Source organism: Bufo gargarizans, chromosome 3 (assembly GCF_014858855.1).
Source record: "Bufo gargarizans isolate SCDJY-AF-19 chromosome 3, ASM1485885v1, whole genome shotgun sequence".
NCBI lineage: Eukaryota > Metazoa > Chordata > Amphibia > Anura > Bufonidae > Bufo > Bufo gargarizans.
Genome location: NC_058082.1, coordinates 185849777 through 185877761, shown reverse-complemented (window position 1 = coordinate 185877761; position 27985 = coordinate 185849777). Strand labels below are relative to the sequence as shown.

Here is a 27985-nt window from a genome sequence, read left to right as displayed (position 1 = left end):
GTTCAGTTTTATCTGTCTGGTCTCTCAAGTTTACACATGTCTGGATTGTTCTGGTTTTGTACTTGTCTAAATTTAGTCTTCGTACTGTATGCCTTTACCCTGTGTCTATTCAATGCATAACTATGTATTCTGTTTGAACTTGTCTTGGATTTGTACTTGCTCTGCTAGAGTCTGTATGGAGCTTAAGTCTGTGGGTGCCGACTTCTGTCCGTATTTCAGAATTTTCTCTGCATCATGTCCTATTGCAACAGTGTGAGCATCTCATGCTTTCTTCTGCCTAGATGTCTTGATTACTGCCATCCAATATCTGCTATATTTGCACAAGTTCCTGAAGTCTATGGAGGGAATTTATAATGAGGGGAAAATTTTAAGTCAGTTTTGCTTGAGTCTGCGTTGGTGTACTTTATGCCACATTTATCAAACGTCTCATGTTACTTGATAAATCTGTCTTAGCCTAGCCTAGCCATTTCTGTCTAGAGAAGCTACTCCAATGTTTTCTACTCCACCCTCCTCCTGGAGTGAGATTGTGACTTTTTGTTTGCGACTTTAAAAAAAAGTCTCAATGATAAATCAGGAGTGAAACTCATTAACATAGCTAACCACACCCACTTTTCCACCCACATTACAAAACTGGAATGTGTGGTGTAAAATGCTAAAAGTCGCAAAATTTAACGCAAGCGAGTGCAAAAAAAAAAACACATTCTGCACAAGCGAGTGCAAAAAGTCGCAATGCCCTATTTTAGCGACTTTTTGATGCCAGAATTCTGGAGTGAAGGTATGATAAATCAGGGCCTATTCGTCTGGTTCTTGTAGTCTCCTTTGTCTAGGTTCCTCATCATTCCATCTGTGTTTTGCCTTAGATTAACCTGTATTCTGCCTGGTTCTTAATTAGTGCTTTTTCTTTGCCTCTGGCACTTTGCACTGATATCTTTGACCTCCATGTGTCAGCTGCCAACTACACTGGTACTATTCCAAGAGGTAGCAGACTGGTGGCTTCCCTGCAGCAAAGTCTACATACCTGTATAGAGGTTAAAGGGTGAAAACTACGGGACCCCCAGAATAATGCCCTCAGGTCTAGCCTTAAGTCAAACTAGTTAGTTGGCACAATAGTTCCACAACCATAGTCTGTACACCTGTCCGTAACACTATATTTATTTAAGGATCATCTACAAAATATTTTAGAGGTTAAAATGTCTAATTTCTAGAAAGAATACCACTTTTGTCTGAAGACTAAGGCTATTTTCACACTTGTGTTAAGCTTGTCCAGCAGGCTGTGCAGAAGCACACGTGTGCAGACATTAGTATGGATCCAGCAGACTTTTCCCCTGCCGAAACAGCCTGCCGGACAAGCTTAACTCGAGTGTGAAAGTAGCCTTAGTCTGGTAAACCAGCTCAGTCCTATTAAAGTAAATACCCTGATGTACTGTGGGTTTTCATATACTAGTATGCAATCCCATCTTTTCATAAAACAAAGTGTCACAGCATTTCAAGCTATGTGACCCTTACCAAGTAACTTCTTTAGAGTCTCTAAATGTTATTCCCTTTCCTTCTCGTCTAGCCAAAATGGGAAACATAGACTGTTATTTTAGAACAGGTAATTAAAGGTTGTACCAGGAAAACACTTTTTCACTTTTGGGGGCATTGGTAATTGCACATGGGTATGCTAGTCATACTCTCCATATGAGATTTTGTGCTTCCTATTCTTATAGGTTGTGGAGGTCTCCGTGGTCAGATACCTATATACAGTTGCAAGAAAAAGTATGTGAACCCTTTGGAATGATATGGATTTCTGCACAAATTGGTCATAAAATGTGATCTTCATCTAAGTCACAACAATAGACAATCACAGTTGCCTAAACTAATAACACACAAAGAGCTAAATGTTACCATATTTTTATTAAACACACCATGTAAACATTCACAGTGCAGTTGGAAAAAGTATGTGAGCCCCTAGACTAATGACATCTCCAAGAGCTAATTGGAGTGAGGCGTCAGCCAACTGGAGTCCAAGCAATGAGATGAGATTGGAGGTGTCGGTTACAGCTGCCCTATAAAAAACACACACCAGTTCTGGGTTTGCTTCTCACAAGAAGCATTGCCTGATGTGAATAATGCCTAGCACAAAAGAGCTCTCAGAAGACCTACAATTAAGAATTGTTGACTTGCATAAAGCTGGAAAGGGTTAAAAAGGTATCTCCAAAAGCCTTGCTGTTCATCAGTCCACAGTAAGACAAATTGTCTATAAATAGAGAAATTTCAGCACTGCAGCTACTCTCCCTCCTGTAAAGATGACTGCAAGAGCACAGTGCAGACTGCTCAATGAGGTGAAGAAGAATCCTAGAGTGTCAGCTAAAGACTTACAAAAGTCTCTGGCATATGCTAACATCCCTGTTAGCGAATCTACAATAGGTAAAACACTAAAGAAGAATGGATTTCATGGAGGATACCACAGAGGAAGCCACTTATGTCCAAAACATTGCTGCACGTTTACAGTTTGCACAAGAGCACCTGGATGTTCCACAGCAGTACTGGCAAAATATTCTGTGGACAGATGAAACCAAAGTTGAGTTGTTTGGAAGAAACACACAACAATATGTTTGGAGAAAAAGAAGCACAACACACTAACATCAAAACCTCATCCCAACTGTGAAGTATGGTGGTGGGGGCATCATGGTTTGGGGCTGCTTTGCTGCGTCAGGGCCTTGACAGATTGCTATCATCGAAGGAAAAATGAATTCCCAAGTTTATCAAGACATTTTGCAGGAGAACTTAAGGCCGTCTGTCCGCCAGCTGAAGCTCAACAGAAGATGGGTGTTGCAACAGGACAACGACCCAAAGCATAGAAGTAAATCAACAACAGAATGGCTTAAACAGAAGAAAATACGCCTTCTGGAGTGGCCCAGAGTCCTGACCTCAACCCGATTGAGATGCTGTGGCATGACCTCAAAAAAGTGATTCACACCAGACATCCCACAAATATTGCTGAACTGAAACAGTTCTGTAAAAAGGAATGGTCAAGAGTTATTCCTGACCGTTGTGCACGTCTGATCTGCAACTATAGGAAACGTTTGGTTGAAGTTATTGCTGTCAAAGGAAGTTTAACCAGTTATTAAATCCAAGAGTTCACATACTTTTTCCACCTGCACTGTGAATGTTTACATGGTGTGTTCAATAAAAACATGGTAACATTTAATTCTTTGTGTGTTATTAGTTTAAGCAGACTGTGATTGTCTATTTTTATGACTTAGATGAAGATCAGATCACATTTTATGACCAATTTGTGCAGAAATCTATATCATTCCGAAGGGTTCACATACTTTTTCTTGCAACTGTATATTTATGAGCTGACATGTTATAAAAGGAAAAATGGGTTGTCAAAGGACAACTCCTTTAATGTTATCACTTTTCTGTGAAACAGAATTAAAATATTCAAATACATTTTTACTTACTCCCCAGAGTACTGAAGTAGTGTTATTGATTTGTATTTTTTTTACTTACATTATCTCTTCTCTTTTTAACAAAAAACATATTTTTCCCTGCCATCAATAAGTTAGTTCTTTTATAGAAGGAGATATTTTTTTTTTCCATCCTAGGCAATTAACAACTACTTCATAAACTTCTTCACTTACATCTGGGTAAAAAATTTAGGATAATAGAGTCAACTTGGTAGACATATACTGTATCTTTTATCAACCTTTTATCAATTATGTTCCTAATTTTTAACAGGTAGTCCAGAGAGTATAGACATAGGTATTCAGTTACTTATTGTAGATCATTGTACACCCATGGCCAATATCCATTCAGAATAAGGCTACTTTCACACTAGCATTTTTGCGGGATCGGGCAGGCATCAGCAAAAACGCTTCTGTTACTGATAATACAACCGTCTGCATCTGTTATGAACAGATCCGGTTGTATTATCTTTAACATACCCAAGACGGATCCGTCATGAACTCAAATTGAAAGTCAATGGGGGTCAGATCTATTTTCTATTGTGTCTGATTGTGTCAGAGAAAACTGATCCATCCCCATTGACTTGCATTGTGGGTCATGACGGTCTTACTCCGCATCCCATGACGGAAATAAAACTGCAGCTTGCTGCGGTTTGCTGTCCGATATTGGAATAAAACCAAATGGAACGGAATGCATTTTGGAGCATTCCATTCTGTTCAGTTACGTTTTGTCCCTATTGACAATGAATGGGGACAAAACTGAAGCATTTTTCTTCGGTATTGAGATCCTATTTGGAAGGTTTGCCATGTAATTTTGGCCTGGGACAGGTACACATGTATGCCGTTCCCATGTTTGTGTTTTTGTTTTATAGCTTACATTCTCTCTACCTTTTTTGAGTATCTATTTGACCAGCTATGTTGATATATAGTGTAAGGGATCACTTTACTTCTGGGGGTCGCCATCATAGGCTACTTCGCCAGACACGGATATACTGTCCAAACTCGTGCTTTCTTTTACACACTCCAACCAATACAGGTCATCATGAAGTTGCAGCTTCACCTAAACACGTGTAAGATCCACACAAAATAATAAACACCTGCCCAGCTAGGCTCTAATACAGATAACGTGTCTCCCTGACTCACCTACATAGCACAGTTCACACACTGTCTCAGGTGCGGCTTTCCCAGCCAATCGTTCATCAGCCTCCAGGCACCACGCACGGTTCCCCACAGGGAAGAGATTCGCTACACAGCCTCGTGGCCCCTCAGTCCTCCTGACTGAGACCACACACAGAGCCTCAGCAGGTCTCTGTATCCCAAGTCAAATCTCTTCCTAGACTGACACATTGAGAGGTGCTTTATGTCGGCCTGATTACAGCAGGCTTCACCTGCGATCACCTCAGGTAAAAGGAAAACATACCCTAGAATGAGGGGGTGGATTGGGAGGTCCTACTGCCAAATCTACTATCCCAATCCAATAAAATCCAACCCCGAATAAATAAAGAAAATAGCTTCAGCAACTAGGTTTGCTGAAGCCAGCGCCATATTCCTACTTATCTCACCAAGATGAGATATACACCCCTTCCAGGGCTTCACAGTACACATCACTGTTAACATTGCCACAATAGTTATGGCAAAAGATGTATCATTACCAATGCCTCTTCAGCATTTTCCTCCTAAAATAGTAAGTTCATAAAAAATGAAAAACAATTGGATACTGAAGATATTAGAAACCAAATTTTATAAACTTTTTTTTTTTTCTATCTTGCAATCTCTGCTTATTAGCTGAACTTTTGCCAAAAAAAAACAAACAAACTACTTTAGGGCCTTATTCGCACAGTCAGTGTTTGGTCAGTGATTTCCATCAGTGATTTTGAGCCAAAACCAAGTGCGGGTCCAAAACACAGAACCGGTGCAGATCTTTCCCTTCTACCTTATGTCTGTGTAGTATCCACTCCTGCTTTTGGCTCACAATCACTGATGGAAATCACTGACCAAACACTGACTGTGTGAATGAAGCCTAACCTATTTGCATGCATCATGGCCAGCAGGTCATCATGGCCCTCGGCTAATGACCATGACCAGCAATAATTTTGATCAAGGTCATTAAATCCTTTAGATGCTTTGATCAATACTCCGAATGACATAACGGAATAAAGAGCCAAAATGGCCAATTTGCATTTTTTTTATCGCTACTCTTACCCAAAAAATGTAATTAAACATGATCAAAAAGTCACACACACTCTAAAATGGTATCATTAAAAACTACAGATTGTCCCTCAAAAATGAGCCCCTACACAGCTCAGTAGGTATAACTATATAATAGAATATGTTGATTGACTTTATCAAAGTTTTCAAAGTATACATTTATTTTTACACTATTTAGACATAAAAACCTATACATAAGTAGCATTATTGTAATCATACAGAGACAGAGAATGAAGGGCACATGTCGGTTTTGCTGCAAAGGAAATGCTGTGGGAACAAAACCCATAAAACAGTGGAGTAATTGCTTTTTATCCCCAATTCCATTGGAATTTTTTAACCAATTCCCACTACATTTTGTGCCATGTTATTTTCAAAGTCAGTTTTGCAGGAGTCAGTGTTGCTGTAATTTTCCCCAAATGTATCAATTGTCTCAGGCTTAGTTCACACGAACGTGTGTGATCTGTGGCCGCAATACGCGACCACAGTTCCGTGTGCATTCCGCATCACGGATGCGTACCCATTCACTTCAATGGGTCTCCAAATCCGGAATCGCGGAACGGCCGCACGGGACGGGACCCCTCGGAAGCACTACGGAGTGCTTCCGTGGGGTTACGTCCCGTACGTCCGTTCCGCAAAAAGATAGAACATGTCCTATCTTTTAGCGGAACGGGCGGATCACGGACCCATTAAAGTGAATGGGTCCGCGATCCGATGCGGCTGACCTACGGCCGGCGATCGTGCATTGTGGCCCGCTATTTGCGGGCCGCAGCACGAGCACGGGTCACACACGTTTGTGTGAACTCGGCCTCATGCTGCTTGATAAATCTGTCACATTGTAATAAGTCTAACAATTATGTTATTCTTTCTATACCACCTCTTTACTGGATAAGATGGTGACAATTTTTTTTTAAATGGCCTAAATCAGCAGGATAAGCTAACCATGCCCATTTTTCCCACCCACTTTACAAAGCTGGAGTGAGTGGTGTAAAACTGCAAAATGTTGCCAAATGTTTGTGCTAATAAGCCCAAAAAGTGTTAAAGCTCTAGTTTGAGACTTTTTAATGCCAGTATTCTCGAGTGCAGGGCTTGAAACATTTTATCAATTTTATAACAACTTTATAACAAATGTAAATTACAAAATTGTTTATTTTTTATGATTTGCTAAGAGGTCAAACATTTTCCAAAAGTAAACCTACACTTTAATGGTTTCCTTTTCTGTGTGCAAAAGCTCTGAAACCAGTAAGCTTCCGGAATGTTCCTTGTTCTATATGAGTAGTAGAGCAGATCAAAATCATTGACACAGATAAGGCTTGACAGGACAGCAATTCCCATTGCCTAGAACTCATACAATTCAGTACATCTCACTCTTTTTATTTCTCTCCCGCAGGCACTCCAAAAACTCTCAGAATCCTTTTATTTGGAAATGAGGTCTCCCAGAGGTAGATGAATGACTTTTGCACGTCCTTAATATGTAGTTCATCTAATCTTGCTACATCTCATTGACAGTGTAGCAGGGGCTGAATGTCATATTGCAAAGAGGACAAAGTAATTACAACTAAAAAGATGCTTCAATCAATGTGCTACTTAATAAATTTTAATTGCGTGTATGTACAGAAAGTCATGTCTGACAAGCACTATTAACTAGAGTAATACATGAATAATACTGCCTCCTCTAAAGCCAGATCAGTCATTTATTTTGTTATTACTCACTCCTGTCCCCCTGCTGTGGACCTCAAAACCGGCCCATAAAAAAACAGTAAGAAGCCTTCTCCTACATTCCTCTCCATTGTGTGAGCAAACTCATGAGTTCTCTCAATGTATTCTGTTGGCGTTTTGCAAGTGCACAGCAAGTGAATGGGGGTGAGAATCGACCTAGAAATGACTGATCTGGTGTCAGTAGCTGTGGTACTATCCATGTATTAATGTAGTAAATACGGCTTGTCAGATATGACATATTACCTTTAATAAAGATGCTAGTGGTGGAGCATTTAATGCACTAACATGATAACATGAAAAATTATCCATCACCCAATAATATTTAGCTAACAGTCAAATGGTGGAGTGCAACATAGTCCTTCACATAAAATAACCACAAGCCTACATATAAAATAAGCCACAAGCCAACATATATATTAGAGACATATAACGAAAGGTGAGGGAGGAGTAGATTAGAGGCACATCTGACCCTCATCTTTTGGGGAAAAAACAAGATAGGATGCTTGACTGTAAATAGATATTCATTAGTAGATCTCAGCCACCAGGATGCATAATTTAGCAGTTGGTATGCTGACTGCTTTGTAATGCTATCTTACCCGAGCAACCTTATTGGTCAAGTTCTTTCTTGATGGAAGTACATGGAGATACCGTACAAAGAAAAATGTTTGCCAGTGCTCTCCCTTCACCTCTCATGATCAACATCACTAAATGTACAAACCGGATTCCAAAAAAGTTGGGACACTAAACAAATTGTGAATAAAAACTGAATGCAATGATGTGGAGATGGCAAATGTCAATATTTTATTTGTAAAAGAACGTAGATGACAGATCAAACGTTTAATCCGAGTAAATGTATCATTTTAAAGGAAAAATACGTTGATTCAAAATTTCACAGTGTCAACAAATCCCCAAAAAGTTTGGACAAGTAGCAATAAGAGGCTGGAAAAAGTATATTTGAGCATAACGAAAAGATGGAAGACCAATTAACACTAATTAGGTCAATTGGCAACATGATTGGGTATAAAAAGAGCTTCTCAGAGTGACAGTGTCTCTCAGAAGCCAAGATGGGTAGAGGATCACCATTTCCCACAATGTTGCGCAGAAAGATAGTGGAGCAATATCAGAAAGGTGTTACCCAGCGTAAAATTGCAAAGACTTTGCATCTATCATCATCAACTGTGCATAACATCATCCGAAGATTCAGAGAATCTGGAACAATCTCTGTGCGTAAGGGTCAAGGCCGTAAAACCATACTGGATGCCCGTGATCTCCGGGCCCTTAAACGACACTGCACCACAAACAGGAATGCTACTGTAAAGGAAATCACAGAATGGGCTCAGGAATACTTCCAGAAACCATTGTCAGTGAACACAATCCACCGTGCCATCCGCCGTTGCTAGCTGAAACTCTACAGTGCAAAGAAGAAGCCATTTCTAAGCAAGATCCACAAGCTCAGGCATTTTCACTGGGCCAGGGACCATTGAAAATGGAGTGTGGCAAAATGGAAGACTGTTCTGTGGTCAGACGAGTCACGATTCTAAGTTCTTTTTGGAAATCTGGGACGCCATGTCATTCGGACCAAAGAGGACAAGGACATCCCAAGTTGTTATCAACGCTCAGAAGCCTACATCTCTGATGGTATGGGGTTGCATGAGTGCGGGTGGCATGGGCAGCTTGCATGTCTGGAAAGGCACCATCAATGCAGAAAAATATATTCAGGTTCTAGAACAACATATGCTCCCATCCAGACGTCATCTCTTTCAGGGAAGACCCTGCATTTTTCAACAAGATAATGCCAGACCACATTCTGCATCAATCACAACATCATGGCTGCGTAGGAGAAGGATCCGGGTACTGAAATGGCCAGTCAGCAGTCGAGATCTTTCACCTATAGAGAACATTTGGCACATCATAAAGAGGAAGGTGCAACAAAGAAGGCCCAAGACGATTGAACAGTTAGAGGCCTGTATTAGACAAGAATGGGAGAGCATTCCTATTTCTAAACTTAAGAAACTGGTCTCCTCGGTCCCCAGACGTCTGTTGAGTGTTGTAAGAAGAAGGGGAGATGCCACACAGTGGTGAAAATGGCCTCGTCCCAACTTTTTGGGGATTTGTTAACACCATGAAATTCTGATTCAACATATTTTTCCCTTAAAATGGTACATTTTCTCAGTTTCAACTTTTGTTCCGTGATTTATGTTCTATTCTGAAAAAAATATTAGAAGTTGGCATCTCCACATCATTGCATTCAGTTTTTATTCATGATTTGTATAGTGTCCCAACTTTTTTGGAATCCGGTTTTTATTTTCCCTTTCTGTTTGTGCAGTATAGTTTGTATATACTTTAGAAAACACATTTTCTGAAGTATCTATATACTGAATTTACCTGCACAAATATACATGTATAGCTTGGAAACAATACACAGCATAAGAATAAATCTTAATGACAATGACATACACATTAATTTGTAAGAGCCAGAGGAATTAGACATCTTGGTCCAGACAGACCTTTAGCTTTGGTACACGCCCTGACTGCAAGGAGACTTGATGTGAACAAAAAAGTTATAATCCCAAGAAAAATGAATTGCAGAAGTTAGGTGATGATTCAAGAATTTCTGCTAAATTGAGGCCATAGAATATAGATTAGGAAAGCATTTAATAATTAATCAAGTCTGTCAAAGAGACTAGATTCATTTCCCAGTACACAAAATGAGCTTGAAAAACATTTATCTTCCACAACACAACAAGCTTAACAGCTTTAAGATACTGCAATAACTGTGATTCAGGTGAAGCAACATAAACTTGCTCTGAATATTAAATCAAGTCTTACAGCAATATCATCAGTACTTTTGAAACCTGTGGAGATCATGTCACATTCTACATCGAGAGCGGCATTTCCAACCTTTTAAGATGTGGCAGTTTACATTTACTATCGCCATCAATTACATTAGTCACCGATCTGGATATCTAAGAATATGTGGACGAGTAAATCTGTGCAGGTATCAGACTATAGCAAAATGATTTTCTGTGGATACTGCATTTATGTATATATTATTGAACCATTTATTTTATAAAGTTTAAAGTAAAATATTTGGGATGCAAGTTTTTTCCTTTTTAAGCACAGTTTGTTTATTGTGGTAAGTTGGAAACTAACATATGAATGGTGAACGTTTAGCTTATGCTAAAGAAGACCTTTCACCAGTCCTGACATTACCCTTCAAATCCCTGGCAGTGTAGGGGATACTGATGACATCTGATATGATTTTTTCCAAAGGGCTTCTCCATTCCCCCACTGTGCCCCCCATTCTGGTTTTACGCTCTTTATGTAAATCCATACCATCAGTATAGGGAGGAGGCTGTGTTTCTCAAGGGGCGTCTCCTTCTCCCTTGCTGTGAGCTGTATAAATAATTTAACCTCTTAGATTACGCATTCAATGCTGATTGTGGTATCTGTGACTCATATTAAGCCTTTCAGGGGTTAAAAAAGAGTTAAACAAAAATACTCACCTTATCCACTTACTCACAGGGAGGCCGTCCGCTCCCATCTTGATTGAAGAAAATCCACCAAAGGACCTGCAGTGAGTATGATTACTTCACAATGTGACCATGCTGGGTGTGTGCTATGATGTCATCAGTGATGACATCACAGCACACCCAGCATGATCATGTGGTGACATCATCCTGTTCGCTGCAGGTCCTTTGGTGGATGTTCTTCAATCAAGATGGGAGTGGGTGGCCTCTCCGCGAGCAAGTGGATGAGCACTTTTTTTTTGCCACAATTTTAGGAGAATTAATTAGTTACCAAATTTCTCCACTTTGAATAATTCGATTTGCTCAACACTAGCTAACACACTTCCTTTCTGCATTATATGGCAATGTTTCTGTCATAGCAGCTGCAATATATAGATAAATATACTTTCTCCAGGAACAAGTACTGACCATAATTGAAGGACAAGGAGTAGCTGGGGAACTGCACACAGACTTATATCTGTCTGTAAAGAGTTACTCTTTTGTCTTGGATAAAAATCTAACTTGGGCTGCTCTCCTCCAAAAGGGCATTTGGAAATGTTCATCAAAAATCATGATGGGCAGGACCAGACACATTTATGGTGTCAGTGTGAGCTGCATTAACATGCTTTTAATGCTTGCCATATTGTGAGTACCATAAAAGCCTTGCATGGAGGATTTATCCTGTTGCACCAGTGTTTCATTATTGTTTTCTCTACAGGACTGCAGAAGATGTGAGTGAAGGGTGTTTTATTACTACTGGCAACAACGTGACCTAATTGAAGGCAGCAGGGAAAGAATACAAGAGTACTACAAACTAGCAAGTCCTGAATAAACTGGGATTCTTTATGAACATTTGTGGTTGCCTTTTTTTGGAGGAGAACAGCGAGAATTAGATTTTTATCTTATATGTGTATTGGAAGAACTTTGTTTAGACAACTTGCTTTGTCTAGGCCACCAGCAGTACAAAGTCATTTGCCGTTAAATCTATGCCTAATGATAATGAGACTACCTTGTCCCAGCCAAAACAGTAATGCTGAGAAGTGAGCATCAGAAAACAGGAACTGTCAGCCTATTGTGTGTGCTCCAATGTCCAGTGGGATATTTTATGATTTTGTACATGTATTGAGTATTGAGGATGAGCGATCCAGTTATTTTTCTTATATCTAACATGTACTGTAGAATCTATGCTTTTTTCCCTTCTGGTATCAGCACTCCTCCCCATTCGGCCCAGGTGTTTTTAATTAGCAGGAGTCTGCATAAGGGTCAAAATCCCTACCTCTCAGTTGGAGTTCCTGAGAACATGTGATAAGGTGAGCTTTGACAACTGTTCACATGGTGCGGTGCCATGTGGCGGGCATTGTTGCTCTGGTGCTGTGCTGGTGGGTTGGTGGGTCCCAGTGCCAAGGTGGCTTTGCCAGACATCAGGGGCGTTTTTTGGCTGCTGGGTCCCGCTGGTCGCCGCACGGCACAGCGCTAAATTTTAGAGTAGGTTTCCATTCAAAGAGGCAACCTTGTCGCGGTAAGTGGGCTTATGCTTTTTCATCAAATTGTATACTAATGCCTCATGTAAGCATGCAGCATAGGGGTAGGTATACGATAAATTGTGCTGAGAAGCGATTTTAATTATGCTGAGAAGCAGTTATATAAAAGCATAGTATTGAGGATGAGCGATCCAGTTATTTTTCTTATATTTTACATCATCTGCATGTCATACTGACTCACAGTATTATTTCACTACCTCAGCAGACTCCCTATGCGTTTTACTGCAAGGAACAGTGTTCTACACCACTATACAGGCTCTCTGCAGCCAGGAAATAGCCATTTTTTAACACGATTTGCCGCAAATAAATTCAAATCAAACTGGATGTTTTCCAAATATTTTGCAAACCGGCCGAATTGAATATTTGAAAAATTTGCTTATCTCTAATCTTCATGCATTTATAAGATAGACTAGTGCAAGAAGGTAATAGAGAGGATTGTGCAGCTATAACTGTACAACTGCACAGGTCTCTCTATGATCCTGCAGAGAGATTTCCATGCAGGTGCGATGCGTGAGGTGAACGCATTGCACCCGCACTGAATCTGGACCCATTCATTTCTATGGGGCTGTGCACATGAGCAGTGATTTTCACGCATCACTTGTGCGTTGCGTGAAAATCGCAGCATGCTCCTCTTTGTGCGTTTTCCACACAACGCAAGCCCCATAGAAGTGAATGGGGCTGCGTGAAAATCGCAAGCATCCGCAAGCAAGTGCGGATGCAGTGCAATTTCCACGCACGGTTGCTAGGAGACGATCGGGATGGGGACCCGATCATTATTATTTTCCCTTATAACATGGTAATAAGGGAAAATAATAGCATTCTTAATACAGAATGCATAGTACAATTGGGCTGGAGGGGTAAAAAAAAGAAATATATAATTTAACTCACCTTAATCCACTTCCTCGCGCAGCCCGGCTTCTCTTCTGTCTTCATCTTTGCTGTGCACAGGAAAAGGACCTGTGGTGATGTCACTGCGCTCATCACATGATCCATCACTATGGTGATGGATCATGTGATGGACCATGTGATGAGCGCAGTGACGTCATCAAAGATCCTATTCCTGTGCACAGCAAAGATGAAGACAAAAGAGAAGCCGGGCTGCGCAAGCAAGTGGATTAAGGTGAGTTAAATTATTTTTATTTATTTTTTAACCCCTCCAGCCCTATTGTACTATGCATTCTGTGTTAGGAATGCTATTATTTTCCCATATAACCATGTTATAAGGGAAAATAATACAATCTACACAACACCTAACCCAAACCCGAACATCTGTGAAGAAGTTTGGGTTTGGGTACCAAACATGCCGAGTTTTCTCACGCGCGTGCAAAACGCATTACAATGTTTTGTACTCGCGCTGAAAATCGCGCATTTTCCCGCAAAGCAATCGCATCTTATCCGTGTGAAAGAGGCCTAACAGTCGCATTAAAATGCTTCCTCTTCTTGAGAATGTAGATATAGTTGACGACTCCAGGGTGAATGATCCCTGTGCTGTATCAGCCAAAATACCATAAATTCCAGGACATTGCATTGCATGCCCTCACAGAATGACATTTCTGGGTATAATACAGCAATACAATTTTCTATTAGGTAACAAAACTTCTATTCAAACTGCCAAACCATTGTTACATGGACAAAGAAGCCTAGTGGATCCTAGTTTGCTCGGATTCTTGTTTTCCTTAGGCATGTTAAGGATCAATCTTCAAATCTATTATTTACCAGTTTTATCTGTCCTTGCAAAACTTCAGCAGTTTGAAAAGCCTGCATTGTTCGATAAAAAGGTTAAATTTAATTATTCAATTACTCATATGAAAATGCAGAAGTAACTTATGAAGAAGTAACTTCAAATTTGCTTTCGGGTCATGATCTCAGCCTCCTTGAGGAGCTTGCAATTTCTTGATACCACAGATGACTGAAATATGGATCTATTTCTGCCTCCAATATGTTCTACATGTCAAATGCAGCACTGTGATAGGAAATGTTGCTCAGTTTTGCTCTTCATCTCCATTTTCAGCAGAAATCAATGGTTGATATACAAGGTTTATATTCTTTGTAACCTTAAAACTTTCTTTTCGTTTTATGTACAGTATGAATAGTGTGAATTTAGTGATAAGAAATGCTTATGAGAACTGGGAAATATGTTTCCCGTCACAGCTGAGTTTTTTTTTCATATCCAAGTGTAGAGTCACCCAAACAAACAAACAAACACAGATGGATTCAGCAGGCAATCTGCTTATACATTCTGGCTTGTTTGGATAATTTATTATTCTTCATTGATTGACAGAAGAAATGTTCCTCATACTTTGAGAAATTTTGCTTAATCAACTTTTTTCTGTTCTTTGAAGAGTACACAAGATAGCAGATGCTTCCAAGTGCCTGGAGTTTCTAGTGACTGTACTTATAAGAGAGCATCTTTTAACAACCAAGTGCTCATGTTGTATCTTATCTTCCTAATGAATCAGAGCTTGTTAAGACTTAACACTAAAATAAATGGATTGTACTTGAATAATTAATAACCCGAGACAGAAGGAGACAGTGATTTTGCAAACCACATAATAGTTTTAACTAAGTAGAAGCAGGGTTGGTATTCCAAAGAATTAAATTATTTCCTGATTTGCAACAAACCACTAAGCATCTAAAAGTAATGGTGGCTACATCTAATACATATATTGATTCTACTATGTTTAACACATTTTGAAATGGACAAATTGGTTGTGAAGACTGTTTCTTATCATGATTGTACTTTACAGGTATACTAAATGCAGAAAATAAAAAACTGTCTAGATATAAACATTGTGTCCGGTAACATCTTATTTCTGTGACATGTTTTCTTTGATAAAGATGTTGCCTCTTTTTTTGTTTTATAATGTTTAGTGTTGCAGACTGTTGGAGGGATGTGGAGTGCGTAGGAGGGGTGAGAATGGGTTGGGATGGGACCTTGTTTGTAATGACATGCTTTGTTTGTAATGAAGGAAAATTCACTTCTGTTCTATACACAATTTCTATAGATTGTTTCAGAAGCTGCAGAGAATCCTGCAAACTAGACTATTTTTTCTTAATTTTACTTTAGATTGTATGTTCCTTAAAAAAAAAAAGTTTTTAATGTAGATTAGATCATATGTTTTCCTTTAAAATAAGTAAGATGAAGTCTATTTCTGATCGGCATATACTGTATAGGAGTGGATAAGTCTATAGGGCCTGTTTGTCATTACATTCCATAAACCATAATAATAATTCATCTACACAACTGTTGACAAAGCACACATAAAACACATTTGTGTACAATATGCAGAAAAAGAACTTGCACAACATAGAGAAATAAGATTACCTGCATTTCTGCATTGATTACTAATAAAATATAGATTGATTGTTATCTATCTATTATCTGTCACAATTGCAAACAATACAATCTAACTGAACTAATGACACAAAAACAGCCGTACCATTCATGAGCACAAGACATTGGGTGGTATAACAAGACAATCACCCAAAGTACACAAATAATTCAACTAAACAGTTATTGAAAGAAATTAAAATTTGTGTTCTGGAGTGGCCAAGTCGCAGCCTTGACATTAACTCTATCAAAAAGCACCACATCCCAGAAATATTCATGAACTGAAATATATTTACAGGGAAAAATGGTCCAAAAATACTCCTCAACATAGTGCAAGTCTTATTTGTAACTATAGGAAATGGGGTTCACTACTGATTTAAATGCCTGTCGAAGTTCACTGGATCTGGCCTAGCCGATACTGCCGCTCACCGCTAAACTTCATTGACCATAATAGGATCCAGTGAGGATTCAGACTCTTTCTAGTGTAAGTGCCGATTTTTGGGCAGACAAAAACATTGCATGGATAGAAAAGGCTAGGTGTGAACTTGTTGTTGCCTTTTTACTGCGTCTGCTAATCCTGTCTACCAGAGCAAAACACCACAATATATGTAAAGTCTTTTCTGCATGCAGTTCCAAACTAGAATGGCTGCTTGAAGAGAGGACTTTGTTCTTTTTTATGCCCCCTTTTATATGCCTGTGCTGTGAATGGCTAATATAGCAAGCATATCAGCCAATCACATCACCTAGAAGCGATTAGCATCAGTCAACCCCGTATGAGCCCAACTGTAGCCGTCCCCTCACTGGCCTTTACAGTGAGGGAGCTGCGACTGGCCGGTCAGTACTTACCAGCCAATCACAACGATCTGGGCTGCAGGCGGGAGGTACAACCTCTCTGGGCACTCAGACAGAATGCAGTCCTATCCAGTACAGCAGCCATATTAGCCTAGTCATAGCACAGGCTTTTATAGAGCTGTGACATCACAGGGGGTGTAATAACCAGAAACAGGCCAACTGACCCAAGAAAACCCCAACAAAGTGCACATCCACAAAAGTAAAAACATGTAATTTTTATTAGACCATAAAGACATACAAACAGCTCTAAAAAATTAATACAATGGACAAAGTGCTGGTATAAAATAAAACCAGACACACAAACAGCTCCCACCGAAGTCCACAGATAAGGACACAATGTAACAAGTCCAGGTTAAAAAAATAGCAAATAGTGCCAGAAAACAGAAAGGTCAGATGACAATCTGCAATACAATAATAATAATGTGGCATCAAGACATCTAATACCTGTATAATGTACAGCAAGTAAACCTGGACCTACATAGCTGGGCCTGTGACAGACAAGTAGTGCCCCACACGTATTTCCGGTAGCGTCTGGCTTCCTCAAGGGTGGAGCACAGTGATACGTGTATCAACATCTACAGAGACATTGTGGGCCACTCTACACCACTCTGGCAATCCTACCCTGGGTACAAACACAACCCTCTACAAAGATGACTCCATGGCATCATGATTACTTGCTATATAAGCGGGACATATTTCATAGAAACCTCCTAAAGGGCAAGGGATACCCCAGACGTTGGTAATAGTCCTCTGCACATTCCAGCCTTCCACAGGCATTGGAGCCTGCCAGCTACGGAAGCCCAGGAGAGCTTGGTCTCCTAGGTAACTGTTAACCTCTTACTGTGTAAGATGCTGACATATCAAGTCAGTACAATTCATAATGTATTGTACTGAATTGAAACAGGGATCAAACCCTGAAAAGGTGAAGTCCCCAGTGGGACAAATATAAAAAGTAAAAAAAAGTGTTTTTTTATTATAAAAAAAAGTTAGTTTCAAGTAAAAAAAGAAAAAAGCTAAGAAAGTAAAGACAAAAATTGTAAAAAAAATAGGGAAAATAAGAAAAGTAGACATATTAGGTATTGCCGCATCTGTATCATCTGGCTCTATAAAAATGTTACATGACCTAACCCCTCAGATGAACACCGTCCAAAAAATTAAATAAAAACTGTGCCCCCAAATTTTTTTTTGTCAACTTACATCACTAAAAGTGCAACACCAAAAAATCAAAAAGGCATATGAACCCCAGAATAGTACCAATCTAACCGTCACCTCTTTCCACAAAATTTTTTCCCCTACCTAAGACAATTGACCAAAAAATTAGAAAAAACTATGGCTCTCAGACTATGGAGACCCAAAATCATGATTTTTTGTTTCAAAAATGTTATTGTGTTAAACGTAAAAAAAAAAAAATTTTTACTAATTAGGTAATGTCGTGTCCGTAACAACCTGCTCTATAAAAATACCAAATGACCTAACCCCCCAGGTGAAAAAATTATCCTACCTAAGACAATCGCCAAAAAAATAAAAATAAAATATAGCTCTCAGACTATGGAGACACTAAAACATGATTTTTGTTAAAAAATTATATTATTGTGTAAAAGTTAAAGAAATAAAAAAGTATACATATTAGGTATTTCCACGTCCATAAGGACATGCTCTATAAAAATATCACATGATCTAACCCCTCAGGTGAACACGTAAAAAAAAAAAAAAAAAAAACTGTGTCAAAAAATCAATTTCTGTCACCTTACATCACAAAAAGTGTAATGCCAAACGATCAAAAAGTAATATGCACCCCAAAATCATACCATTCAAACCATCATCTTATCCCACAAAAAAGTAAAGTGGTAGGATTATACTCTCATCACGGGCATCTATGCCCCTTTTGATGCAACCTATTATCTTATTGGCCTTGGCAGCAGCTGCCTGACACTGGTTTTTGCAGCTTAGTTTGCTGTTTATTAACATTCCTAGATCCTTTTCTATGTCAGTGTTACCGAGTGTTTTACCATTTAGTATGTACGGGTGACTTGCATTATTCCTTCCCATGTGCATAACTTTACATTTGTCATTGTTAAACCTCATCTGCCACTTATCTGCCCAAGCCTCCAGTCTATCCAGATCGTTCTGTAGTAAAAAAAAAGTTGATATATTAGGTATTGCCACATTGCCGTAAGAACCTGCTGTATAAAAATATCACATGACCTAAACCCTCAGGTGAACAACATAAAAAAAAGTGTGTCAAAAAAGCAATTTTTTTTCACCCTACATCACAAAAAGTCTAATAGCAAGCGATCAAAAAGTAATATGTTGGCCATCCTAGCGCCGATACTTCCACCAGAATATTATAGCTACTTTCAGGCAGGGATATTATGCAAACAAGGTCTCCTGTGTATGTCTCCTGAAGAACTGCTAACAATAAGAGCACAGAAATGCGTTGAGCCATGTGTATTTGAATTTATCCAAAAACCTGGGATTGATCCACGGTACTGGATGCCGAACTTTAAGAAATATTGAGACTTATAGTTGTGAATCCTAGGGAGGTTACTAGTTAGATTCTCTGGGATAATTGTCTGATGTCATACCAGTGGCTCCTGTGAACTGGCCTTCAGTCATTCTGTTTAGCAAGAGGAGGGTCTGAGCAGTATGTCAGTGAGATCTGACATACTTTTTGGTTCAGAAACATTCACTGCGTGGTGATTTATTTCTCCATCAAGCCAAACAGTGTATGCTCCTCTTGAAGCCTGTTTTTTACATATATCAAATTTGGGGCAACACACCCATAAGTTTAAAACCAGTAATACCAATAAAGCTTATTTATTTTATCTTAACTCTCCTATCAGACTTACGGTAGGTTAAAAAAAAGTCATATGCACCCCAGAATAGTACCAATCAAACCATCATCTCATATGGAAAAAAACATGAGCCGATACATAAGACAGTCGCCCAAAAAATACAATAAAAATGCCCAAAAATATGAAGAAACAATTTTTTAAAATGCTTTATTATGTAAAACTGAAACAAACAAACAAACAAAAAAGTTGTCATATTTGGTATTGTCACGTCCATAACAACCTGCTCTATAAAAGTACCACATGATCTAACCTGTCAGATGAACATTGCAAATAACAAAAAATGAAAATGGTGCCAAAACAGCTATTTTTTGTTACCTTGCCTTACAAGAAGTGTAATATAGAGCAACCAAAAATCATATGTACCTTAAAATAGTACCAACAAAACTGCCACCTTATCCCGCAGTTTCCAAAATGGGGTCAATTTTCTACTCTAGGGGTGCATCAGGGGGTCTTCAAATGTGACATGGAAACTTCAAATCTGCCCTCCAAAACCATATGGCATTCCTTTCCTTCTGTGCCATGCCGTGTGCCCATACAGCAGTTTATGGCCACATATGGGGTGTTTCTGTAAACTACAGAATCAGGGCAATAAATACTGAGTTTTGTTTGGATGTTAACCCTTGCTTTGTTACTGGAAAAAAATTGATTAAAATGGAAAATATGTCAAAAAGTGAAATTCTAAAATTTCATCTACACTTTCCTTTAATTCTTGTAGAACACCTAAAGGCTTAAGAAAGTTTGCAAAATCAGTTTTGAATACCTTGAGGGGTGTAGTTTCCAAAATGGGGTAACTTTTTTGGAGTTTCTACTCTAGGGGTGCATCAGAGGGTCTTCAAATGTGACATGGCAACTTAAAATTATCCCAGTCAAATCTGCCTTCGAAAAACCATATGGCAGTCCTTTCCTTCTGCGCCCTGCCGTGTGCCCGTACAGCAGTTTATGACCACATATGGGGTGTTTCTGTAAACTACATAATCAGGGCAATAAATATTGAGTTTTGTTTGGCTTTTAACCCTTGCTTGTTACTGGAAAAAATGGTTTAAAATGGAAAATCTTCCAAAAAAGTGAAATTCTGAAATGTTATCTACATTTTCCTTTAATTCTTGTGGAACACCTAAAGGGTTAACAGAGTTAGTAAAATCAGTTTTGGATACCTTTAGGGGTGCAGTTTCTAAAATGGGGACATTTATGGGTGGTTTCTATTATGTAAGCCCCGCAAAGTGACTTCAGTTCTGAACTAGTCCTTAAAAATTGGGTTTTGGAAATTTCCTCTAAACCTCTAATCCTTCTAACGTCCCCAAAAAAAGAAAATGTAATTAACAAAATGATCCAAACATGAAGTGGACATATGGTAAATATAAAGTAATAACTATTTTAGGAGGTATCACTATCAGTTGTAAAAGCAGAGAAATTGAAATTGTGAATTTTTCAAAATTTTGGGTACATTTTTTTAAAATATAAAATGTTGACTCAAATTTACCCCTGTAATGACGACCAATATGTGGCAAGAAAACAGTCTCCGAATTGCTTGGATAAGTAAAAGTGTTTTAAAGTTATCACCACATAAAGTGACACAAAAAATGGCCTGGTCCTTAAGGTGAAAAATGGCCTGAAGTGGTTAAACATTTGTATCTGCATGGAATTGAGAGATGGAAACCTCTTATAGAAGAATCCTTTATAAAGCAAGGTATTTAGAAATTGTAAGCTGATGATTGACTTAATATGAAGCTCAGCAGATATAACCTCAGTGTACAGAAGCAAATTCAGGACTTGGAGTTCGAAGGGGAGTGTAGATGGGTGATGTGTGGGAATAAACTGTGATATATGATGTACTCATCTTTTCATAATAATCACTGAGGGCTGAAATGTGAAAGTGTGGGCATTACATGCAAAAATTGGAAAGTAACATTTCAAGTAAAAAAATGCTTTTGTTACAATACAGGAAGTGAATAAAGGAATTAGGTGGAAGTTAATTTTATAAATCAGACTGCATATGATGAGCAAGCAGTTTCTCAAGTTTGATAACAGTTTTTCATTTTCTCTACAGTAGGATTCTTTTACATACATTTGTATAATACATTTCAGTTCTTATTGGAATTATTTAAAGGTCCACTTAACCCACAATTTGAATATTAGACTAAAAGTACTTTTCCATATCACTCATCATGTGACATCTCATATTTTTTAAATTCTTCTTGTAAGAGCTTTAAGGGTTTGTGAGCCATGCAGTTGCACATGGCATTTCCCCTTTCATTACTGAGGAGGCTTGCCAGTGACATTTTAACTGGAGCTTGCTGCCCTCATCCAATGCTTGGTTTCAGAGCCTATGGAAAAACAGCAGCACACTTAGCAACTACACTGCCTAGGTACAGTCGTGGCCAAAAGCTTTGAGAATGACACAAATATTAGTTTTCACAAAGTTTGCTGCTAAACTGTTTTTAGATCTTTGTTTCAGTTGTTTCTGTGATGTAGTGAAATATAATTACACACACTTCATACGTTTCAAAGGCTTTTATCGACAATTACATGACATTTATGCAAAGAGTCAGTATTTGCAGTATTGGCCCTTCTTTTTCAGGACCTCTGCAATTCGACTGGGCATGCTCTCAATCAACTTCTGGGTCAATTCCTGACTGATAGCAACCCATTCTTTCATAATCACTTCTTGGAGTTTGTCAGAATTAGTGGGTTTTTGTTTGTCCACCCGCCTCTTGAGGATTGACCACAAGTTCTCAATAGGATTAATATCTGGGGAGTTTCCAGGCCATGGACCCAAAATGTCAACGTTTTGGTTCCCGAGCCAGTTAATTATCACTTTTGCCTTATGGCACAGTGCTCCATCGTGCTGGAAAATGATGTTGTTCTTCACCAAAACTGTTGTTGGATTGTTGGAAGAAGTTGCTGTTGGAGGATGTTCTTTATTCATGGCTGTGTTTTTGGGCAAAATTGTGTGCTTTTTTGAGCCCACTCCCTTGGATGAGAAGCAACCCCACACATGAATGGTCTCAGGATGCTTTACTGTTGGCATGACACAGGACTGATGGTAGCGCTTACCCTTTCTTCTCAGGACAAACCTTTTTCCTGATGCCCCAAACAATCGGAAAGAGGCTTCATCGATGAATATGACTTTGCCCCAGTCCTCAGCAGTCCATTCACCATATTTTCCACAGAAGATCAATCTGTCCTTGATGTTTTTTTGGGAGAGAAGTGGGTTCTTTGCTGCCCTCCTTGACACCAGGCCATCTTCCAAAAGTCTTCTCCTCACTGTGCGTGCAGATGCGCTCACACCTGCCTGCTGCCCTTCCTGAGCAAGCTCTGCACTGGTAACACGCCGATACCGCAGCTGAATCCTCTTTAGGAGACGATCCTGGAGCTTGCTAGACTTTCTTGGACACCCTGAAGCCTTCTTAACAAAAATTGAACCTCTTTCCTTGTCATTCTTGATGATCCTATAAATAGTTGATTGAGGTGCAATCTTAGTAGCCACAATATCCTTGCCTGTGAAGCCATTTTTATGCAACGCAATTATGGCTGCACGCGTTTCTTTGCAGGTCACCATGGTTAACAATGGAAGAACAATGATTTCAAGCATCACCCTCCTTTTAACAGGTCAAGTCTGCCATTTTAACTCAATCAGCCTGACATAATGATCTCCAGCCTTGTGCTCATCAACATTCTCACCTGAGTTAACAAGACGATTACTGAAATGATCTTAGCAGGTCCTTTAATGACAGCAATGAAATGCAGTGGAAAGTTTTTTTTGGGATTAAGTTAGTTTTCATGGCAAAGAAGGACTATGCAATTCATCTGATCACTCTTCATAACATTCTGGAGTATATGCAAATTGCTATTATAAAAACTTAATCAGCAACTTTTCCAATTTCCAATATTTATGTAATTCTCAAAACTTTTGGCCATGACTGTAATGACTGAGCAATGTTATTTGGGCACTGTATGGTATAGTATGGTAATTAGATCTTTTGTGCACTGTAATAATGTAATATACTGTATGTGCTTTATATACTATACCACAGGTGGGCTTTAATGGAAGGTACTGCTCAAAGTACTAACCAACCTAAGGCTGACGATCCTACTTGTTAATCTTTTATCATCTCAACATGGCCAAGCAAAATAATCTTATCATTCTTTTTTCTCCATAGAACAAACCATTATATAAATTCTATTAAGGACTCCTGCACACAACAGTGTGCGCCCCATGGCCGTGCTGTGGCCCGCAAAATGCGGGCCGCAATGCACGAACACCGACCGCGGGGCAGCCGCAGCGGATCGCGTACCTATTCACTTTAATGGGTAAGCGATCCTGCCATTCTGCAAAAAGATAGGACATGTTCTATCTTTTTGCGGAATGGAAGTACGGGACAAAACCCCACGGAAGCACTCCGTAGTGCTTCCGTAGGGTTCCGTTCAGTGCTTCCGTTCCATATCATTCCGCATCTCTGGATTTGTGGACCCATTGAAGTGAATGGGTCCGCATCCGTGATGTGGAATGCACACGGAATGGTATTGCGGATCGGCAAATGCGGTCCACAATACGGCAACAGGACACCTACAGCCATGTGCAGGAGGCCTATCACTCAGTATGATGGAAATTACGTTGCTATGTAATTTATATTAATTGAAATGTGTTAAACCTTGTTTACAAAGGTTCTGTTTTCAGAAAAAGGAATATGTAATGCGTGTTCTTTCCTCAAAATGCAGTCCTTTGTATCGCTGTGTGATTGTATTGTGTGACACAGAGCAAGCAAAGCCGTCCACAGCAGAACAAAACAAAGGCTTATTTGCTTTCACATGGTGTCTGAGAAAAGAATGGAGGTCAGCAAGATCCCATATTTTAATAAATTTACTCTAGTTACTGACGTTCTTCATAAGTCATAATGCTCCTGACTTGGTAATAAGCTGGCTAATATTCAGCTAAGACTTACATTTTGGCATTCTTTCATCCACAATTTCCTTAGCATTATTTATTTCTTCCAAAATAAAACCACATGAACACAGTTAATAATATTGTTCCTGAATACAAAGCTCACCGGCCAACAAGTCATTTATTCTGATTGCCAATTGTTTAATATGACTTTTATATAATAGGTTTCTAGTAATAGGTTACCGAGCACACGAGCACAATGGAAGTCAATGGGAGAACCCGAGCATTAAACTAGGCACCCACTGCTCTGAAGAGGGGAGGGTGTCTGGTTCATAGTAAATTCAGAAATTGATGGAAACACCAATGAAATGGTTCGGGAACAGCATGAGGAGGATGTCTGGATGCATCTTGGTTTCCCAGGTCGCTGCTGGGAACGATGTTGTCCGAATAATACACCCTTTTACAGACTGAAAATAATACGCACCAAACCAAAGATAAAATAGATTTTAGAGGAAAAATTGTTACTAAATATTCGTTCCTATATATTTACTTGTATATAAAGTGCAAGTGCTGCCAAAAATTACAAGGAAGAGGCACTCCGATAAAACCTGTATATCACATAAAGAAGGGCCTCATTCACATTGTGGTACAATTGTGGGACTCCTACACTTATAAAGCCTATGCACTAAGGGAAAGGGCTGCTAAAAATTACAAGGAACTGGAACTCAAATACACCTTTTATTACACATAAAGGAGGGCATCATACACACCCTTAATTGAAAATTATGATTGATGGACTGCTTGTTACCCTCAAAAACATTAGGAGCAAGGGCCTGCTGGTGACCCTCTAAAACATCAGGGGCAAGGGCCTGCTGCTGATCTGACCATCTAAAACATTAGGGGCGAGGGCCTGCTGCTGATCTGACCATCTAAAACATTAGGGGTGAGGGTCTACTGTTGAGCTGACCCTCTAAAAAAGTTTCTGGGCAAGGGCCTGTTGCCGAGCGGAGCATCTAAAAAAAATTGTGGGCGAGAGCCTGCTGCCGAGCTGACCATCTAAAAAAAATTGTGGGTGAGGGCCTGCTGCCGAGCTGACCATCGAAAAAAATTGTGGGCGAGGGCCTGCTGCTGAGCTGGCCATCTAAAATTTTTGGTGTAAGGGTCTGCTGCTGAGCTGACCCTCTAAAACATTACGGTTTAGAGCCTGCTGGTGACCCTCAAAAACATTACGGTTGAGGGCCTGTTGGTGACCCTCAAAAACATTATGGGTGAGCACCTGCTGGTGACCCTCTAAAACAATATGTGTGAGGGCCCACTGCTGAGCTGACCCTCTAAAACATTAGAAGCGAGGGCAACCTAATAAGCATGTTGATATGATGGAGGAGGAGGAGGACGAGAAATGGGAGATTTAACCATATACCCTTTTTAGTGGTGGAAGGGGTGCATGGGAATACAATGTATTCAATACACCATAAAAGCCACATTTAGAGTGCCTTTATGTTCAGCCGATTTCCTCTGCTGGAGTAGATAAGTCGGAAGCAATCAAGGCCTTGTTAATTTTTATAACAGACAACCGGTCAGCATTTTCAGTTGACAGGCGGATGCACTTATCAGTTGATATGCCCCCAGCAGCACTAAATACACGCTCTGACAAAACACTGGCGGCGGGGCAGGCCAGCACCTCCAAGGCGTAGAGCGCCAGTTTCATGCCACATGTCCATCTTGGACACCCAATAGTTGTAAGGAACAAAGGGATCACTGAGGACTCTGACACAGTCTGCTACGTACTCCTTTACCATCTTCCAAAAATTTTCCCTCCTTATGACACTAGTCCGGGCATCAGGTTTAGGGTGTTACATTTTTGGGCTTTAAATTCCCATTTTTGGGTGCAAAGTACCTCTGAGGCCTCTCAGCAAATCCATGTGTTCTATTGTAGGGGTGACATATCCACTATTTTTTATGTTAAATACCCCTGTGCTTCATTTGTGAGAGTGAAATATAATCTCAGTTAAATCCATCTGTTTCATTTAGGGTTAAAAAAAAACTTTTTGGGGGGAGCGATAAAGTACCTTTTTGCCCTGTGCTGAATTTCTGGTAGTTAAATCCATCTGTTTATTGTGTGTGAGAAAAAAACATTTTTTTGGCAATAAAGTACCTTTGCTGCCTGCACTGCATAGCAGAACGGGCAATAAGATAAAAATACTCATCTGTTCCATTTTTGGTTGACATTAACCCATTTGTCCCGTCCAAAAAAACCTGCTCTGCCTGGGTGCAGGGACCTAAATTTCAAAAATTTGTCTGTTCCAATGTTGGGTGAGATTACCCATTTTAGCCGTCAAAAAAAAAAAAACGTGCTCTGCATTGTTCACAAGGAACTTAATTTAGTAAAAAAGTGTTACTTCAGTGGATGGCAGCAAAAAATGAGGAGAGCGTCAAATAAGGGATGTGGCCTTGGTCGTGGTGCTGCTAGTGTTGGTGGAGCTCCTGTTGCAGGGAGAGGACGTGGTCAATCTGTGCCAGCTACACAACCAAGTGAAACACCTTCCTTAGGTGCGAGTAGGCAACAGAACCTTTAGCATTATTTGGTAGGGCCGAATGCGGCTCTACGAATTGTGAGGCCAACACAAGTACAGTCGATAGTAGATTGGGTGGCTGCCAGTGCCTCCAGTTACTTCACATTGTCTCCCACCCAGTCCCCTACTGAAAGATCAGAGTTGGCACCTGCAACCCATGGCCATCAGTCTATCACCTCACCCCATTGCAAATCAACCAAGCAGTCTGAGCTCCAAGTCATGCAGCAGTTTCTTCAGCTTTTTGATGACTCTGCTGGCACGGTTTCCCAGGGCTATCCACATAGCCCTGCCCCAGAAGTGGAAGATATTGAGTGCACTGATGCCCAACCACTTATGTTTCAGGATGAATACATAGGAGGACGGATGATGACGAAACACTGGCGCCAACTAGTGATGGTCTAGCGGATTGTCCGGAGGTCGTTTCGCGGCGAACTTTGCGTGTTCGCGATTCGCGTAACATGCGAACATATGGAGATATTCATGCCCGCCATATTATTTTACATTGTGAAGAACTTTGACCCATGACACATCCATCAGGTGGTACAGGACAGCCAATTGAGACATTTCAGCTCATGGACATACCCCCTACCTTATAAATAAACCTGATCTGGCCGCCATTTTACATTCAGTGTTTTGCTAGTGTAGGGAGAGTTTGCTGTGTGGAGCAGGGACATGCTGTTAGGGACACCAAACGCTAGCTAATAGGGCCACAAAAGTCTTTTTAAGGACTTGTATAGGTGTGTAATCGATAGGTGTGATACACAGAGGGGTGCGATATACTTATAATATACTTTTATAATGAGTCAAAAACACATATCTATATGGTGAATACCTGGATGTCAGGGGCCTAGGGGCTATGGGCTTACTAGGGCCATTTTTATATAGTGTAAGGTTCCGGATGGGGTCGCTCTTATAAGGGCAGGTGGTCTGTGGTTAGGCTATCAGGGCCAGAATAGCACCCCCCTGTAGGGCAATATCAGGGTCAGTTCTTTTCCCACCCTGTCCTTCAATACCACATCATCATCTAGCCCAGGGATAGATGTTTTTTGCTTTCCCTCCGGGATTC

At 39.8% G+C, this 27985-nt stretch overlaps 1 protein-coding gene across 1 annotated transcript in view; it reads right to left on the bottom strand.

Moving 5' to 3' along the window:
- The window catches only part of GPC6 (glypican 6), a 1295998-nt gene that overhangs the window by 658682 nt on the left and 609331 nt on the right, over window positions 1-27985 (bottom strand). The window lies entirely within an intron of this gene.